Genomic DNA, 6,632 nt, shown 5'->3' with positions numbered 1-6,632 from the left:
TTGCATTGATGTCATCTTTAGACTTTCCTGGAACATTGAGTAACGTCCCAATAACACTATCAAATACATTTTTTTCAATATGCATCACATCGAGGAAATGTCTTATATACAATGACTTCCAATATGACAATTCAAAGAAAATTGACTTTTTCTTCCACCCAGTTTTGACCAGCTCTCCCGCAAAAAGTTTGCCAAACTTATTGGTCAAACCTTGTACTTTTTCAAGTATTTGATACCCAGTCGGTGCTAAAGGAGCTTTATCTTCCTCTGATTTTCCATTGAATGCATTTCTCCACCCACGATACTGATGACTATAAGGTAAAAATCTACGATGTCCAAGAAATACATTCTTCTTACAATGTTTCAACCGCATCCAATTTGTACTCTCTTCACATATAGGACATGCACACTGACATGCTATATCCTAAAAAATTACCATATGCTGGAAAATCATTAATTGTGCCGAACAACATAGCCCTCAAATTGAAACATTCTTTCTTATACCCATCATAAACTTCCACACCTGTCTCCCACATATTTTTTAAATCTTCGATTAAAGGAGTCAAGTATACATCGATATCATTCTCCGGTTGTTTGGATCCAGAAATTAACAGAAACAACATCATAAACTTATGCTTCATACATAACCATGGAGGTAGGTTATAAATCAACAAAATCACAAGCCACGTGTTGTATGAGATGCTTTGAAGACCATGTGGATTGATTCCATCAGTAGAAAGTGCAAGTCGTAGATTTCTTGACTCTATCCCGAATTCAGGATACTCGTGATCAATTTTTGCCCCTTGTGGAGAATCTGCAGGGTGTCGAAACTTTCCATCTCTAATTCTTTCATCTGCATGCCATGTCAAGTGTTTTGAGTCTTCTTCACTGCGATACATGCGCCTAAATCTTGGTATTATAGGAAAATACCACACGACTTTTGCTGGAGTAGATTCTTTCTTCTTATATTGAGAGACCTTGCATTTCGAACATGCCTTTAGTAATTCATATTCGTTTCAAAATAAAATGCAATCATTAGGACATGCATGAATCCTTTCGTAACTCATTCCAATAGAGCACAAAATTCGTTTAGCCTCGTAGGTTCGACTGAGAAGTTCATTATCATCTAGCAATATATCTTTTAAGAGTGTTAATAATTTTGTGAAGCTTTTATCAAACCATCCATTACTCGCTTTTAAGTTGTACAACTCTAATATCCTCGACAGTCTTGTGAATTTAGTACAACCATTATATAATGGTTTCTCTGCATCACTCAACAAACTCTCAAGCATTTTAGGACAATCTCGAAGATCTTCTTCAACTGCTTTTGCAATCTCCTCAACTCGGTCCGGCTCATATGTATCTGTGTCGAAATCAGTTGAAGCATATGTCGAACCATTCTCAAAATTAATGTTTCCTTTTCTTTTCTCACCATGTCTTATCCAACATGTATAGCTTTGATCAATTCCATGCCATACTAAACGTCCTTCCAATTCATATTCTCTAACGCGTTTTCCAAAACAACATTTTAAACAAGGACAAACGACTTTATTTGAATCTTTTACATTCTTCACTGCAAACTCAACAAACTCCTTCACTCCATTTTCATACTCTTTTGACAATCGATAGGCATACATCCATTTCCGGTCCATTTTATATGACCTACATAAATGCAGTTACACAAATAATAAGCTATTGATAACATTATACCAATATATAGTACACATATCTAATATTGGAAAATGGAAACCAATGTCCAAGGCTGATTTCAAAACAGAACAGATCAACAGATTTCAAAAAAGAATAGATTTTATATGATTTATTATGTAACAATTTATTAGTTTTAGTGACAACAACAAATTAATAAATACAGTACCTGAGACAGTGTATCCAATTTTTTTTAAAGGAGGAGCAGTAGATGGGCCCACAGTAGAGGATAAGAGGGTTCACAGAGTAGAGGAGATGAAGGTTCGTAGGGTTTGTTTTAAATTTGTTTTTTATTTATTTAAAGTAAATGATTTTTATTTAAAGTGAATGATTTTACAGCGCTTGTATAAAAAGTGCTCTAATAGGTTCTTTAATTATGTGAAAACGCAAGTCTTTTACAGCGCTTGTCCAAAAAGCGCTTTAAAAGCTATGTAACATAAGGTGAGAGCGCTATATTTTACAGCGCTTGTGTTTAAGGCCCTCCAAAAGCGTTGTAAAACATTATGTGAGGGTGCTTCAGTTTACAGCGCTTTTGTAAAAGCGTTGTAAAAACCTTGTAAACGTTATGTGCAAGCTCTATGTGATCCTATATGACCCTACAACAACGCTTTTTCCACAGGGCTTGTCAAAAAAGCGTTGTTGTATCCTCTGTTTATTTAAAAATATTTATACAACAGCGCTTGTATTTAATAAGCGCTATAAAAGGCGCGCTATAAAATTTCATTTTTGGCGTAGTGCATGTTGCATGGTAGCTTCCGACATTTGGAGTGCTACCTCCAAGTCACCAAGGAATTTCCCACCTAAATACCTCCAAGGTCTAACAATTTTGCCTTAAGGCTTAATAGTAGACCATCACGATCATGCTCATTTAATTGTACTTCCCCGAAATCACTAGGCTTCTCAGACCTTACATATATGTTGACAAAATCATCTCCACTTAAAAAATTCTCATCAACTTCAATTACTCCCAACATTGATTTTCTCCTCTCGTTAGCCTAGACTACCCCGTTAAGATCATCAATTATGGGGTTACTTGAATATTATCATCACAAATTTATAAAATCATTATCATTAATCATACATCATCATGATCATCATATAAACTCATCACAAATTCATAATGTAAGATCCTGAATTTTCTAAATTCTAATTAATGCAAATTTAGTGTATTTTGTGTTGAATTGCTTAGGTCTTTAGCGCAATTTTTATTTTATAAATTAAGTACCAAAAATATATTTTGTTAGAGTTAGCAATATGTTTAAAATATAGGTATATATATATTTGGAGAACCGATTTAAATTATTTATTAGAGTATAATTTAATTAAGTTACGAAAAAATTTATTTCCAAACAAAATTTTAAAATGTCACTTGTTGCTGATAAATTCACATGTCAATTGAGTTACTACGAGAGTAGATATTTTTATTAAATTAGATTGAGAAGTGAGTGATGTGATGTGTGTAACAGTATTAGATGTTATAATGATAATTTATATAATATACATAAATATTTAATTATAATATATATATATATATATATATATATATTTTGTTTTGGATGTAAGTAAATAAATAAATAAAAGAACCCAGCCCTTTATTTGGGAAGCAGCGAACCCCCTCCCTTTTTCATTCTTCCTCGTCTTGCGTTCTCTTTCTGCATTATTCTTTCTGTTCTAAAAAAAAAGATAGTATTGGTTTTTAAAAAAAAAACATAAAACTCCATTTTTCTACTAGATCTAAGCCTCGTTTCAAGAAGTCATAGAAAATAAAGTTGTTTTTCTCTACAAGGTGGTTGTTGTGAGCTAATTTATAGAAAATAAAGTGGCTCTTCTCTACAAGGTGGTTGTTGTGAGCTAGTTTATTTGAGGTGAGACACTTACTTTCTCTCCATTTTTTCTAAATTCATAAACTTTATATGTGTGTGGGAATGAGTGACTTTTTTTGAGTTCTTAATCAATCCTTTGTTGTTGTTGTTGTTGTTGTTAGTAATGGTTAGAAAAAAAATTTGTTGTTGTTGTTGTTGTTGTTAGTAATAGTTTGAATTGAAGATGAAATTTTACAAGAAAACTTAGAGTTGTTAAAGTTGTGAAAAAGTTCAAATTTTAACTAAGTTAAAGAGTTTGAACAAAAAGTTAGATTGAAATTAAAATGTTTAGAATTAAAAATGTTACTCTTTTAATTACTCTTGGACTGAGTTTAAAAAAAAAAGAATATAGTACTTTATTAACTCAAATTCTTGGTGCTTTAATAGTCGAGTGTGAGTATGTGTGGTTTGAAAAATATTCGTTTTTATTTACTTTAACTAAATAATGTAGATCATTTGGTTTTACAAGTTTGGTGTGTGAAAAAAATAGAATTTTGGAATTTTGTTGTAGTTGGTTAAATTTTAGTTGTGAACAAATTATTATAAATATTTATATTTATGTAGTAAGCTCATTGAGTCTCGAAAAGGAATCGAGACCGTTTTAGCACCGAGTTAGCGGTAGGGAAAACTCTGATATATTAATGTTGTTGTGGTGATTAAAGAAAAATGATTTTTCTTAGTTTGTCTTTCCAAAAATAATTGTTATGATTGATGAGTAAGAATGTATACATGTGGCTATCAAATATTTGAACTTGTGTTTAAGGATAATTAGTGAATTGTGGTTTCAAGCTTGTATATGTATACTTTCAACTTTTAGAAAATTTTGCATGATTTTAATTAAATTTTCAAGTTTATTAAGTAAATGATAAAGTCTTGAGTTAGAAATTCAAGTTTATTAAGTAAATTATAAAGTTTCATGAATTAAAATACAAATTTTGTTGAAAAATATATATTTTGAAAAGGATAAAAATATTTCAAAGAGTTAGAACTTTGAAATTAGAAAGAAAAAAAATATTCATTGATATTTGTTTTGTGTGGTTATGTTGTTATGAGGTAAATATTTTGCTTGAACTTTTAGTCTTTATAAATGTATTAGATCAAACTTATAATTATTTATAAAAAAAATGAGTTATGGCAAACTTGAGAAAATTTCCAGTTGTGTGAAACATTTTATGAAATAGTTTAAGACGTTTTGAAAGATTTTTATTGAATTATATGAGAAAGTTAAAAGATGTTAATTTCTAAAAATATTTTTTTTATATGTTGAAACGGTGTGTTGTGGATAATAATACTATTAGTTCTTATCCATTGTAAACTCTTTTAGTGAAATATACTCTAAGGAGCTTAAGAGTAAGAAATGGTATGTAAGAAAGTTAAAATTTCAGGGATTAATTTGATTAAGTCAAACACTATTTGATTGAATGTGTCGACACCGACAAGATTTTTCGTTGTGTTTGATTGTAGTAGTGATAACTGTTGAAAAAGCTATAATTAAGGTAAGAGCTCATTCCAAATTTTTAGTTTGCACATTGTGACACCCTAAACCCCAAAATAATGTATATTAATTTATACAAGAATTTTAATTTAATTTGCAGCGGATAAAGAAAATACGTTTTCAAGGAAATAAAACTTTTATAACAAATTTAGGATATCAACATTCTCAAAATTCAAAGGGAATACTTTAAAAAATTTCCTCTTATAAAACAGTAAGGTCTTCATACAAAAATTTGTTTCTAATTAAATAAATAAAATACAACTTATGACTTTCATTCTCAGTATCACCTATCAGAGCGGGGTTTCTCCCAAACTTGAACTATAAGACTCATTAACCTGTAACAACTGCGATTTCGCAAATGCAGGGCCAAGCCAGTCAAACACAAACAACAAAGGAGGTGAGTTTCGAAATCATTTTGATAGTATAATATAAGTATGAGGAACACGCAAACAATCATAATATACCGTATCATAATCACATTACAATAACATCAAAATACTTAAGTAAATAGTACCATATTATAACATCAAAGTCACTCAAGTAAAATAATCATCTCATTATAATATGCATCAAATCATCTAAGGGTAATTATTATTACTTTTGAAACACATCAATCACAAAAAAACAATCACAAGGAAATGCAATGCTATGCATGAACATAGACTCTACTTCACAATGTGCTACCATTCTAACTTTGAAGTACTTGGTTATGAAGCTTGATACTATGCCACCATCTCGGTGGACAGACAATTCAAATTGACCATGTCCTCATAGATCCCCTCAACTCAACCCGAGAAACATATATGCGACAGTCGAGGTAAACGTGTGTTGCATGGTAGCTCCCGACATTTGGAGTGCGACCTCCAAGTCACCTAGGAATTCTGTAAGACCCTTATTTTTCAAAACTCTAATTTATGCAATTTTAAGGTATTTTATGTTAAATTGCGTAGGCATTCAGCTCAGTTGAATTTTATTTCGTGAATTAAATATCAAAAACATATTTTATTAGAGTTAATAATGTGTTTAATATTTATATATATTTTAATATTATATATTTTGAGACCCGATTTAAATTATTTGTTAGAGAATAATTTAATTATGTTAAGAAAAATTTAATATCGGGCAGATTTTTTTTAAATGTCACTTGTTGCTAAAAAAAAATTATCTGTCAATTGAGTTGCGATGAGAGTAGATATTTTTTTGAAAAAGTAATTAGAGAAGAGATGTGTGTAAGAGTTGTTATATGTGTGTGTGTGTGTGTGGGTGTGTGTGTGTGTGAGAGAGAAAAGCAAGGCTAGAAACAGAAAGAGAAAAAGCAAATCATGTTTCATGCCATTCCACGCCACCTTCACTCTTCTTCTTCCTTTTCTCTCTGTTACCAAAAACAAAGTTTTGGTTTTTTTTTTAAAACAAAACTTCATTTTTCTTCAACTTATGAGCTTTATTTCGAAAAGTGACAGAAGGAAAAGTTGCTCATCTCCATGCTACGATGCTAGTGAGCCAACTTTGGATGTGGCGACGCGAACAAAAATTTTACCGTAATTAATCGCGGTGCCGAAATTGGTTGT

This window comes from Cicer arietinum, chromosome 3, assembly GCF_000331145.2.
Source record: "Cicer arietinum cultivar CDC Frontier isolate Library 1 chromosome 3, Cicar.CDCFrontier_v2.0, whole genome shotgun sequence".
Lineage (NCBI taxonomy): Eukaryota > Viridiplantae > Streptophyta > Magnoliopsida > Fabales > Fabaceae > Cicer > Cicer arietinum.
This window is presented reverse-complemented; position numbering follows the sequence as displayed.